Source organism: Cyanistes caeruleus, chromosome 18, assembly GCF_971803275.1.
Source record: "Cyanistes caeruleus chromosome 18, bCyaCae1.hap1.1, whole genome shotgun sequence".
NCBI lineage: Eukaryota > Metazoa > Chordata > Aves > Passeriformes > Paridae > Cyanistes > Cyanistes caeruleus.
The window spans coordinates 151,168-164,566 of NC_141718.1; the positions used below are offsets into that span (position 1 = coordinate 151,168).

At 38.2% G+C, this 13,399-nt stretch overlaps 2 long non-coding RNA genes across 4 annotated transcripts; one reads left to right on the forward strand and one right to left on the reverse strand.

Annotated features, from left to right (window-relative positions):
* Nucleotides 1–794: 794 nt before the first annotated feature.
* LOC111936328 (uncharacterized) lies at nucleotides 795–11,882 on the forward strand. 2 transcript variants are annotated; one of them, XR_015277852.1, is made up of 5 exons: nucleotides 795–3,301; nucleotides 3,970–4,093; nucleotides 5,469–6,026; nucleotides 7,379–7,498; nucleotides 9,963–11,882. It is a non-coding gene; the product is annotated as an uncharacterized LOC111936328 (long non-coding RNA). The 2 variants fall into 2 exon arrangements; XR_002868098.2 differs by lacking the exons at nucleotides 7,379–7,498; nucleotides 9,963–11,882 and having other exon boundaries at nucleotides 5,469–6,881.
* On the reverse strand, nucleotides 4,125–6,936 carry LOC147649861 (uncharacterized). 2 transcript variants are annotated; one of them, XR_015277854.1, is made up of 3 exons: nucleotides 6,831–6,936; nucleotides 6,371–6,432; nucleotides 4,125–6,273 (listed from the first exon to the last, which is right to left on the reverse strand). It is a non-coding gene; the product is annotated as an uncharacterized LOC147649861 (long non-coding RNA). The 2 variants fall into 2 exon arrangements; XR_015277853.1 differs by lacking the exon at nucleotides 6,831–6,936 and adding an exon at nucleotides 6,509–6,828 and having other exon boundaries at nucleotides 4,125–6,293.
* Nucleotides 11,883–13,399: the final 1,517 nt, after the last annotated feature.

The following is a 13,399-nucleotide window of genomic DNA, read 5'->3' on the forward strand; positions in this document are numbered from 1 at the left end:
TACCTGTGAGTTAAAAAATAGATTTTTTTTTCTTGAACAGGCTTGGCTGTGGTTAGCTGGTAACTAAGGGAGGTAGTGGTGGGCAAAGTGCAGCTGCTTCTGCCAAAGGCTGTGGGGCGCAGGCTGCTCACTGCCAGCCGGGAAGCTCTGCAGAGGGAGCAGCTGTGGGCAGCCACAGCCTGGCCTGCAGCACAGCTCTGCTCCCTGGGCACTGACAGCAGCACGGGGAGCAAGCCCTGGGGAGCAGGAGCTCTGCAGACCCCAGGGTGTCCATCACAGCTCTCTAAACACAACATGATAATACAAGTTGTCAATACTAGTAATCTGTGACACACGTGCATTTATGACACGCATAACTAGACAGAGAAACACAAAAAGTCTCTTCCTCCCTAGCAGATGCCCTTGGAATTTCCTCAAACCTTTAATCCATTCTAGCAGGGAAGGATGACTGTCAGTCCAGGTGAGGGATGGGCTCCTTGCCATGCCCACGGTAGGGAAGCTGGAGCCCCTTGCTCTGGTGAGTGCATCTGCAGGTTATTTTCCATTCTCTGTCTCTTGAGCATTCTCTGGGGACCCTTCTACACTTCCAATATTTTCCCAGATGGCTGCTCTGCAACCCAGATGTTGCTTATTTATTCATTTGTCACTTTAAAAGCAACAGTACTGAAAAAGGAATAGAATGAGACAGGCGTCTTCTCCGCCCAAGGAAACGAAAGGGACCTGTCAGATTCCAGCATGTGCTTTTATGAGGTTGAGAAGGTTGTCACAAAGTATTGCTCCTCTCCTGAAAGCATCTTCCCTTTCTTTTACAACTGGAAGGCTTCTGTGCAGTAGGAAGCTGGGCTTTAGAAATGTCATTTCTGAGGAGATGTCAGCACTGTGTGGCTCAGAAGGAGCTATTTACCTGTTGCATCTGGGAAACTTCCCTTTGCTAATGGTTAGGTTAACAACAGCTCTGTGGCAGCCTGTGGTAGAAATCCATGAAGGTCTCTGGATGAAACAGAAGAGTGTTGTCATTTCATTTTTGGGGACCTCTTTCAAAAGCATGCTTATCAATTCCATACTGACAGTCCTGTCAGAACACAGAATCTCTTATTAGTACTGCACAGAAACCAGCATTTATGAGATCAGCCTTTTGCAAGGGTTCAGATAATAGTGAGTGAAAAAAACTTGGGTGCAAAAGTTCAAGCATCAACAGCCTTCCCACTGGGGCATTCCAGGCCACTCAGTTCTCCAGGGCATTAAAGACCTTTTCCACCACACTGCTATGCTGAATAATGAGACTTTCAGGACTGCATTGTTCTTTCAGAGTGCTGCTAAAGAGATGGAGGACGACTCAGGCTGCAATCATTCTCTTTAATGATTTTACTATAAAGATTGTATCTCTTGTCCATTCATTAGTCAGAAAGCATTTTTACAGCAGATACATTTGTCACCCAAAATCAAATACAATAGAAAAGCTGGTACTTCACATGTAACACACAGTTCTCTCTGAACTGGATGGAGGTGTTCAAACAGAGACTGTGGTCTGTGACATTTGTGTCTCCATGCTGTGGCTCGTTTCCTAGACTGGAAATAGGTGTTCATTCAGGTTGCTACCTGAATGAACTCATGTCAAAGAGACGGTCCAGTCTTCCATTTCACTGGCTTCTGTGGTACCTGTAACAGCCACAGCTCTTGCTTTGCTTCCATGTGCCAGGCCTGATGTATCCCTATCCTCCCTACTGCCCATCTCAGAAGGAGTCGGAGTAAATTTCTACTCATGCTTTATTTTGCTGCAAAATAATTCATATTCATTTGTTGAAGCATCTTCTAGGAAAGCTCCCAGGCAATTTCAGGCTTTGACAGGATGGAGCTCATTAACTTCCACCCAAGCTAAATGTCAGTTTACATAATAATGTCAGTTTTCTTTTACCTCTCTGTGCCCAGTCCCATCTTTTAGAAAACTAAATGCTCAGAGTAATTTTTAATCCATGGAATACAACAGCTAAGAATTTGGTCCCAGATGTATTTCTCCAGCAGGAGCTATTATATAAGGCACTTCAAATTGTGGGCTTGTTCTCTCACCTCCTCAGAGGAAAAATGGGCTCTTTAAGGAATTACAATAGAAGTAAAAAAATTAAATGTAGTAAAAAAATAATTAAATGTGAGAAAATTCTGGAGCACATTGAATTTTTTTGGCTTTAGATGATCAGAATAAATCCATCTAATTGGTAATTAAAAAGAGTAATAGCACTGGTGAAGGAGGCAATGAATAACAGTAAAAAAACCCTACATTTCTTTTTTGCATGCACATAGTAAATCAGTAAGATGAAAAACTGGAAATTTTTGCATCCATATAACAAATATGCTCAACCTTTTCCCAAGTGACATATTTAACAGAAGTTGGTTCACATTAATTTAAATGTCCCACTTCTTTGGGCAGAGAATTTTCGGTTTTGCAAAGACTCATGTAATGAGCTAAGCTACAACTGAAAGGAGAAAATAAGAAAGGATTTAAAAAATATTTTCATTACCCTGTTCTTTTGTGTTTCTTGCATCTTTCTCTATGATTTTTATGATATTTGTTCTTAAAGTGGGATTTTTTTTCTAGGAAGACTTTGTTACTTTTATTGGAACTTTAGAAATAAATCTTCTCAAGTCTGTGGTTTCTGTTCATTCTGAAAAGAATATTTTTTCTGCATTATTCTGGTACTTTTCTAAGAACCAGAATTGTTGCCAGGATTAGGAATAACATGTATGTAAAGCATCTGAACCAGAGGAGATTTAGCACTCACATGAACAGGAAACAAGAAATGTACCAATTCTTTGGCCTCCAACAGAAACCAAATAAGGTTTAGAAAATGATTGTTTCTATAAAATAACTAATAGATTTTTGGTTTATACAGTGCAGCAAGGAGCACTGTTTAGACCAAGTCTGCACTAAGAGGTGTCAATTTTTTCCTTTCATGAAAATTTCTAAAATGGAAAATGTTTGTGTAAGTATAACACTAGAATCACTTTGCATGGATATATTTCTACTCCCATGTAAATAACTAGGGATTACCATGACTATGAAATTGTTGGTCTTTAAAACCTTCCTCTCAAATATGGAAGGTGGGATTTGTTGCCTTTTATTAGTGCTCTCCTTCAAGAGGACACAGGAGTTTCTGTTTGCAGATTAGTGGGTGCTCCTGAAGAGGGAAATTCATAAGCTCAGCCAAGCAATATTTGCAAGGCTGCGGTTCTGAGCACTGCTTCACATATTTGCTGTACACATGCCAAGAGGAAGTTTTCCTGACCATGGAGCAAATTCTTAAAGGTAAGGTGAGAGGGGAAGTAAAGCAGCATGACTAAACTTTTCCATTGCTGCTGTTAATAGCTTCTAGTCTTGGTCCAGTACCCTGTGATCCAATTTCTAGGTTATGGTGTGTGTATGATATATATTTTTGTCGCCTCAGAAGCGTGAAAATACTTACAAAGGGGCTGAAGAACTTCATGGTGACTAGAAAGTAATTTTTTGTAGTGATGAGCACCCTGAGGTTTATAGACCTAAGCATAGTAGAAGCTCCAGGTGAAATAGCTGCATATGCAGATTAGGACATTTATCGAACTTTCTGATAGCCCCAGCAGGAAATAACCTTCTGTTCCGGTCAGTGTAGTGACATGACAAGGCTCTCAGCATAATTCAAGATTTCCAAACTTGTAAAACTTGTGCAGGCTGATTTCTGAATAGCCAATCTGGAAGCATTTGGCAAACTCTTCATTCTGGGGTTGCTGTAGGTACATTTAAAAATCTTTGTTGTACTCTGTGTCTGTGTGCGTGTTACAATGTTAACATATGAATATATTTTGCTGACAATGTTCTGCAAATATAAATCACTGATAGGAGAGGCACAAAATGAGCATTGGGTAAAATGTGTTCAGAAAAATGAACACCACAAAAATAAGAAGGCAGTGGAGAAATATTAAAACACATTTATTTTTCAGAAATACCTGCAAAACAGGTGCTGATGCCATCAAGTGATGGAAGGTGATATGCTGAGATGCTTTATGTCAGCAATGAGGGCAATCAGATTCCCAGAAAACAATTCCAAGCTGATCTCCAGAACAGGTAGGGTTTGGCCAGCCTCCAAATCAATCTCTTTTATAAAATGCTTATTGCATACAATGTCAGAAAAAGTTTAGCAAATCTTATTTTCTCTTTTAATTAGCTCCACAAAGGATATGGTAATTGAGGGAACAGGGGAGAAGTCCACAGCCCTGTACAAATCTGAGTGCTTTATACATACATTATTTATATTGCAGGCTGAGGTGGAATTTGGTCTGTTGGGCACTGAATTTTTACAGCAGAATGTAGAGAAGTTATTCAAACCAGGTGTTTCTGTAATTGCAGTGCACTGGGGACAACATTGAGAGCAGAACAGATCCCAGATTCACTCTTTCAGCTGAATGATGCTGTGGTTTACTGTTAGTACACAGGGCAATAAAATAAATTGCAATGGAAAACAAGGCAGGCTGGCTGCTTCAAACTGCTGAGTTTTGATTGCACTTTGTGTCTTTATCTTTTGTTTGCTTATGTTCAGGCCTTTATACCAGGATAATAGTATGGGGACATGAATCTGCTCATTAAAACTGAGAGTAAACTACTTGTAATGGCTAAAATTCAGCACAGCTACGATGTGCCCTCTGCTCTGATCACTGTCCTAATGTGTGGTAATACATCAACACCCCAGATCAGGGTTATTCACCTCCCTACTCTGCACAGGGAGAAAGGATGGGAAGAAGAAATTGAAAGAAAGAAGTATTCCTTCATAAATTTTGAAACATCAAGTAGCACTCCCATTCAGATAGATTCCAATGCATTGCCTCAGAGTACTGGAGCACAGGCAGAGCTGCTTAATTCACGTCTGATTTCCCCATGAAAGATAAAGCAGGTATTTTCTACGATACCAATGTGAAAGTGAGTGTGGGTGTAGTATTTCTTTTAAAGAAAAGATCTGCATATGACCTGCAGTATTACTATGCCAATGATGTCTTCGTCTTTTTAATAACCTATTTATGAATCCTTTTAGAGACAATATTATCTCTTGGTGGAGTTTTTCATTTGATGCCACACCTGTGTCTTCCTGAGAGAATAGAAAATCTCTGACTTTTGCCATCTGTGTATCCTGTGCTTATAATTTCTAAGTAATATTTGAAAGGGCAGAAAAACAGAAAGCAAGAAATCCATGCAAATAAGTCTCTGGAATACAAGAAAAGAACATTAACCCTTCCTAAGTTCAGCTGATCAAATTTCAGATCTTACAAGTCAGCTGCCCAGATGGGTCACCAAGCTTAAAATGAAACAAAAATGAAGTCAAGTCTAATTTAGCTGCTGCTGTTAATATGGTTTTGGCTTATTTGAGAGATCCTTCTTGAAAATCACTTAATTACATAAATGCTCTAATTTATTTTGAAATTAAATTATCATATTTTTTCTGTTTCAGAAAGAGTTAATAAAGTTGCTGTGACAAAATTTATGGGACTAAAACAAACTAAGTCACTGATGAAGAAAGGAGGAAGAGTGCATTTGCTCCTGAGATCCAGCTCTACTGAGGATTTTATCTGTTTTTTCAGATCCAAGACAAGAGATTACATTATGACTGACATGCTGATGTATTTTTTTACTCCTTGTAAGAACCTAAGCAGTGCAGGAGTTTTGGTACAGGCTGCATTTCAGCGTGTTGAAAGATTCTGTGCTTGTTCCAAGAGGCTCCCAATGAAATTTCCTCACACTGAATGTCCATGGCATTTCAATTCTGCACTTGCTACAAAGGCACAGGGCATGACCAGTTCCTTGGTTTCCATCCCTCTCACTCCATTCCCAACAAATACAGTACAATGCCAAGTACAGTCCTTTTCACATGCAGCTTTCCTTCTTCCACCCAGGATTTAACTGAGATTTGGAGCACCAAGGGGTGCAGGAAATTCAACACCGTGTTTGAAGGCCACTGCAAATGCAAGAGCCACAACTTCTGCCTCAGGAATATATTGTAGGTGCACAGGTGAGGTAGCTGCAGGTGGCTGGAATGAACACTCCCCTCTTTTCCAGTGAGAGTTTTCAACCTGTACACATCACATTTTGCCATCCCTGTGTAGGACATTGCTGCAGGACACTTGCTTTGTCTCAGTTCCTGCTGGTGCCTGCTGCCCATCCTCAGCTCCCCAAACACAGGAAGCAGTTGATGCTGTCTCAGTGAAGGTTATTGTTTAGATCCTAGAAGAAAGGTTCAGATTCCAGGGAAATGGGACCTACAGAAAAGAATATTAGTCTTTAATACTAGGGTGAAACCTGTGTTTAGGAAACATCCACAGAACATGCAGAAAGTGCAAATGAGAAAACTCTTACAGCAGCCACAAAATTCCAAATATAGGGGAGCTACATCTTGGGCCATCTTCTATAATCTGTACCTGTCAGGAACCCAGAATCAATAAAGAGAAGCAAATATAATGAGCCTGAGGCATTTAACAAACAAAACTCATATACCAAAGCTTAGGAGCTGAGGGCCTGGAACGGTGCAAATTTTTACACTGTATTTTTTTCGTCTTGCTCTCTGGAAGAGCAGGGTGGAAGAGTAAGTGAAGGATATGTGAGGAATATATAAAGAAGACCAGATAAGTAACAAGAGGATGTGAATATTAAAAAAACCAAAACAACCCAAACCAAACAACAACAACAAACCCCTAAAGAGAATGAAATAAAAGCCGGAATAAAAGCTGCAAGATATAAAAATACTTGGAGTGACCAGTGTATCTCACAAACACTGTAACAGTGAAAGCAAATGATGCTTTGTATCACAAAAATGTACCTCTTTTCTACTCTAAATCCAATTACATACTTTTCCCTTTGTCTCACTGACCCTTTCATGAAGAAGGAATAGTTCATTTGTCTCAGCTGGTTCTAGGACACTGATTGGAGAATTGCTTCCAGCAAAATACTTTAAAATGTACTTAATTTGAAATCCAGCTGTAATGGGGTTACTCATATGCTTACCATTAAATATGCACTGAAGTGCTTTGCCAAATTAGTCCCGATATTTGCACCTTTCATGTTTCCATATGCTAATAAGAATTAAATCTTCTAACACATAACACATGGTGTTTATAAATTGTGTAAAATACAACTGCAGGGATTTGACAGGTTAAAGTTTATTATAAATAACGAGGAATAAATCAAACCCCATTGGTGTAATTGATTCCTGCTGGTGAAAGATTCCTTCTGATTCCCATAGTTCATGCATACAGAAGAGAAGAATTAGGTAAATGTTCCCTAGGAGAAGTGGGAGGATCTTATGAGCTACAAAACAACAGATGTCTTTGTTCTATATCAATCATTTAATTTGTGATTATTCTGCAGTAGGACGCTGCCCATGAAGAAGTAAATGGGAGCATCTGTGGAAGCCTTTAAAAACTCCCTGCATTAACTTTACGTGGCAATGTTACACCTGAGCTGAGCCTGTCTTCTGGGAAGTTTTGGGTAAGGTGTGAGCATAGTACAAAGCACAAGAATATCAGTTGTGAACTCCAGTTGTAAAATGCAAAAACTATACTGAGATTTTTATAGTTATTTCTTGCTGGTTTTAGCTGTTAAAAAGACAAATTTTTATGCTTAGTTTTTCTATACACTAGAGTTTTGCACTGACTGGCAGTAACTTTATTTCTCTATTAGCTTTTCAATAATGTCCTGTAAAGAAATTCTGTTGGTTTTTTTGATAGAATTGTAATGAGGAGGTAGGCAACTAGAAGCTAAAATTAGCAATCCATTTATTGTCATTTCAGCATCTAACATTACTATGAGGATACCCTTACCCAAGTGATGTAATGCACGAGACTCTTTATTTTGCTCTTGTCTTTATTCTTCTCTATTCCTCTCTTGAATTCTGTTTTCACATGCACATGGCTCATTTGCTCGGGATCTTAGCTCACGTTATACTCTCAAAAGCAGATCACAATTTGTGAATGAAAATCAATTCTCTCCACATAGCAGTTAAGATGGCATTGAGCACAACATGAAATGGGAGAGCCATGGGAAAGAAAAATTCTTTTTTGTCTGTGGAAAAATCCTAACCAACACAAAAAGCTGTTGCAATTGAGTGGAGAATGTGTTTCCTGAATGGGGCTACCTTATCTCTAGAGAAGGGCTCTCCATGTTACTGTGTTCTCTGACTCCCTCTTTCTTCCTTTCTTGCTTTCCTTTTATTAAGACTTTTGTAATAGCTTGTTAATTCATTTCTAGTTTGTGAGATCTGAATTTGCATTTTTGTCTGTACAATATCCAGAGTCCGATTAATTCACAAAACCAACCCCACAGAAATTCAGCTGGCCAGGCTGTAAAAACTGCAGCAAGATGATGAGGACTTTGACAATCACTTATTTCAAGCATTTGGAATCCCTAATTCCATTAAAAACATGAATTAAAATTAAAAGTATTCATTAAAAATATGAATACCACGGGTCTGTTTGCTGCACAGTATCACAGGAAAGTGCCTTTGCAAGGAATTTTGGTGAAGAGCAGGGTAGGAACTGTGTCTTATGGAGTTGGCTTTCCAATGCCTCAGTGAAGGTTGTCAGAGAGGCTGGTGCAGTTATGGCAGTTTAATTCCAGCCAGGAGTGGATCTCTGGGTTCTGTGATGTCCTTCCTCCAGAGGACAGCTGTGGAGGGTGTGCATTCACACACACACTCTGCTGAGCTCTTGCTGCACTGAAGAGTTCTCTAAACTGCCAGGTGCTGTGCTGATCAATCCCATTCTCGGCAGGAACAACTCTTCTCTGCAGGTCAGCCGGGCTGCTGCTGTCCTCCCTTGAGTAGGCAATGGCAGCTGCTGCCTTTGTGCCCTTGATGGGAGCCAGCACAATTCTCTGTGTAAAAAGTGCTTTTCTCTGGCATTAAATTTCTGTTCCTGAGCCCCAAATTCCCTCCTTGCTGAGACATAGCCTGCATTTCTGGTGATTGCAACATTAATATGCAAACCATGCAGCTTGTGATAAATTGTTCCCACAGCTCTTTACTAGGAGAAATATTTAATGTCAGAGGAAGGTTCTAACTATGAGCATTCTTTTAAAAATACTGCCCATAATTCTGCTGCAACCTTCTCAGTTTTTGTATGTAAAACAGAGTCCTATTGTTTGTTAGCTACAAATACCATGTTATGTATATTCTTCTTACTCCCCTGAAATATCCCAACTGCTATATATTTCAGAGAGACCCATTTTGGAAGAAACAATAACATTTAAATTGTACATTCCCTTAAAGAGTGTTACACTGTGAGTGAACTATATTTTTTTCTGTTTTAATTGGGAAACTTTTGCAACAGAAAGTTGTAAAATACCAGGATTCTAGAATAACCATAAATTGCATAAAAATGGAAGCACGTCTGGAAGCACGTTAATTAATCAAATGTTGTAATCAAACCTTTTTAGACCCTTGTGCAGTGTCTAATTTTAAATTAGAAATAGTCAACAAGCTAATTTCTCCCCTTCCTCATTTTTTATGCTCATCAAAAATCAACAGTGAGGAATAAACTCCAGTTTGGATGCCTTTGGTCGCGAACTGGATGTTCACACACCCCTGTGACATGGGTTACTGTGTGGGACACAAGGAGGTGAAGACAAAATGAGCTGTGTGTGATGCAGGTGTACGTGCGGCTTCTACCTCTGTGTTTGTGTCTGCACAGTTGCCTTCATCAGCCAACCAAAACATTTTTAAGTTTCAGTTTCAGTAATGTCTGTAAGATACTGCAGAATTTACTCTCTGTGCCCTGCTGAAGTGCATCTTGGAGTGGTTTAATAGGTTATTTGCAGCTGTCAGTTTTTGCTGCACTTCAGAAAACACAGCTGTGGTTTAAAGATCTTTGTACAGGTATTGATGCCTTGTTTCAGATACCCGTTTAAAATATTCTTGATATTCCAACTTTTATTTGTTTGCGGCTTTTTTCCCCAGAAAGTGATGTCTTACAGATTTGGAGTAAGATGCCAGGAAGAACATTTACAGCTCTCTAGTGTGATGTATTGAGATTTATTTAACTCTTAACTCATTGATTCATGGACATCTACAAAAAAAGTGACCTGACATTGCTCAAATTCAGCATAAGGTGACCTCAGTGCATCTGAGATTAGAAATGACAGATTTGTTTGTGAAGATTAAAGTTATCATTTTCAAAGGGAAGAAGAGAAGCAGTTGAAGAAGAGGAAGAAAAGCTGCTGTCATGTATTTATTTACGATGTCAATATTCCAAAGCAGTTGTGTGCATCACGTAGCTCAGGAAGTTCTGAGATCCAACTGTTCTGAATGGAACACTTTTAACAGAATGGAACAAGAGGAAATTAATTTCAGGAATTTCAGGAAATTAATTTTTCTTTTACATCAAGTTTTGAAGATCCAAGACAGGAATGGTTGGAAAGAAATTGTTTTCCTGCAACAACCATTTGATCTTGAGATTTAACTTACATTTCATCCAGAGCTAACTAAGGTTAACTCCAGTGGTAAACCCTAGGTTCTGCATTAACAAGCAGAGAAAAAGCAACCAATAGGAATAAAATTATCTATGTGGATCTACTGGCATTTGTAGGCCTAACAACTTTCCAGTTGATTTGATAAAGAATATATAACCAGTGCTATACAATTTATCTAATCCAATTAGATTCCTTTTTCCTGTTTCTTTCCACTTAATTGATGCATGAAAACACCTTCACTTGCAAAGAGCAGAAGGCACTGTGATGACCCAACACCATCAAGTGTGGTCTGGAACCCACATGGTGCTGGTTTAGAAAGGTGGGCTCTAAGGCTGCTTTCCAGGAGCCCCTTGTTCCTGGGCATTTTTGCTTTATTATTTGTGTGGGTTTTAGTAACAGAAATAAAAAAAAAAAAAAAAAATTGAGATCAGAAACTAGAGTGTTATATGATTTTGGAAAGAAAAGTGCGACTCCAAACCCTAAACAAAACTTAACAGGTGTAGAGAAGAATAAGAAAGATAATTTGTGCTGAGTGGAATTGAAGACATTCTGATTTTTATTGCTGTTGGAACTTGGTTTTCATTATGGTAAATATGATCTTTTTCCTTTATTTGATTTGAATTAGAGAATTTTAGAAAAGCTTGTGTAATTCCACTATAATTAGTTATGTCCAAGGCAAAAGTGTGTATTCTGCTCATGTAAAGACTTGAATATTTTTTTAAGCATACATTTATTTTAGAAGCATAGAATCATGGAAAAGAAATGCACTGGTACCATATAGGTGGCCTTCCAGTTTTTAAATTAACTTCTAATTAATAGAGAAACTTCTCTTCAGGTGATTTTGGGTTCTTCCACCTGCACTCTTACCCAGATGTCCATATAGTTTTTTCTTACTGTTTACTGAAAGCTTGGCTTGCCAACAGCTGAAATGATATATCCACTGTATAACCCTGAATGGAGATAATAATTAGAAAAACGTTTAAAATGGAATAGCAGAAATAAGAAAGAAATGCACAAGAACTCGGGGGGAAGAACATAGAAAGATCCTTTCATAATGTAGCAAAAACTTTTTAAAAATCAGCTTCTCTATTATAAGGAATACAATCTAAGATTAATTCTCACCAAAGATTTATTAAGCACTTGGCAAGGAAATATGGATTTTCTCAGGCATTCTCTTTCAATTTTATTTGCAAATGGAATCTGGCAGGAGTAACTGAAATAAAAGCTTTCTCACTTATTTCTGTTTCTTGTCAACAGCTTTGGTTCTGTCTTTTGGCTTTGCTTGAGAACTTTTTTTGTAGCATGTTAACTCTTCAGTTGTCTCCAATAGCTTCCCTGACTTTTGGGAATGTAAATATCATTGCATATGTATTAATTAATAAAATGTGAAACCTCAAGAAAAAAAAAATATTGGTTTTGATCAGATTCCTATTTGATGTCAATGAAAAAATTCATAAAAATGCAGTTTTTAATGTGTATAACACTATTCTTTTAAAAACTTGTACTTTTGCTTCCATGGCCTAATTTGAGTAAGATTAGTATTTACCTTTTCCTTTAATCCAAGCCAATTAAGAACTATGACTGAATATCATGAACCTATAAAGGCTTCCTGGATGAGGATTAGCAAGAGTAGCCCAGCCTGTCTCCACCCCAGAGTGTGAAAACCCAGGGTTTTTCCTGTAATCAGTGACTTAAGGAATCAAGAGGAAATTGAAGCCAGAATTTTGGCAGACAGAGTCTAGACAGGTCTCGTGTATCAATAGAAAGATGAGATAAATACTGGAGAAATATTATTAATCCTGAAACAAGGTGCAGTTGCGGCTGTGGGAAGCAGTGATTTTATTCAGACGCTTGTGGAAGAGTTGTGCAGTGAGGATATGATTCATTTCACTAGGAGCCCCAAGTGCCAGCTACTTTATTACCTTCCACAGGGAGTTACTTCCAGAGGTATTAAATTTTTCATTTAAGCTTCCTTTGTTGGCTATCATCCCTTTGATTTCTTTCTTTAATTAAATCATACAAATTTTTTGGCTGTTTTTCCTTTGTTTTATTTAACCACTCTCAATCTTTTAATATTGATGAGCAGAGAACAAATAAATGTCTGAAAAATATACCTTGGCTGCAAAGCCAGCTGCAGTAAATCCTGCGACAGAAATACCAAGTTGTACTCTGAAGGATATTTATTGCGTTTAGCCACCCCAGAAGACAGCTCTAAAAACTCTAATCTCCTAAGAATCCTAGATTAGATACAGTATTATGTTAGGAGAGGGAGAAAAAGCACCCAGGAATGGATTTTCTTCTGTATTTTGGATTTTTGGTAAGCAATCTCTCTGGCAGCTACTATGCTTTAAATGTGCCAGCAGTATTTCTGTAATTACAGTCTCTGGCTGTAAGTTCTATCTCATGTTTTATCTGGTGTAGTTATCTACTCATAAGAGAGCCTGTGTCCATTATTCTGATTGTTTCTCTCTCAGCAATGCAATGTTTCTTTAATGCTGCTTCTCTTCTTACACCAAATTTCTGTTCATTTTAGCAGGAACAAGGCAAACGATAGTTAATCTCACAGAACCTAAGAGCCTGCTAATTATAAATATAATTTAAAAAAAAAATCTGTATTTGGTATTGAATGTAGGACATAACTAACTTAAATAACAAGGGCTTCCCCTGGTTAACCATTGCCAGTCACTGATGCATGTTCTCTGTGAATAAAGAGTCTATCAAGACACAGATGGTCAAATTCTGAATTTTGCGTTTTGAATGAATTTGTAGAAGCTTTGACATTTATTTTGGCAGAAAGTAGTTAGAGTCAAGTTTTAAATCAATAGCTGTTCTCATGAAATGTTTTCAAGCAATTAAATTTTGAATGAATTGTTTACAATTCATTTCAGTTATGTTCTAGAATAAATGGTTTTTGAATGATTCATT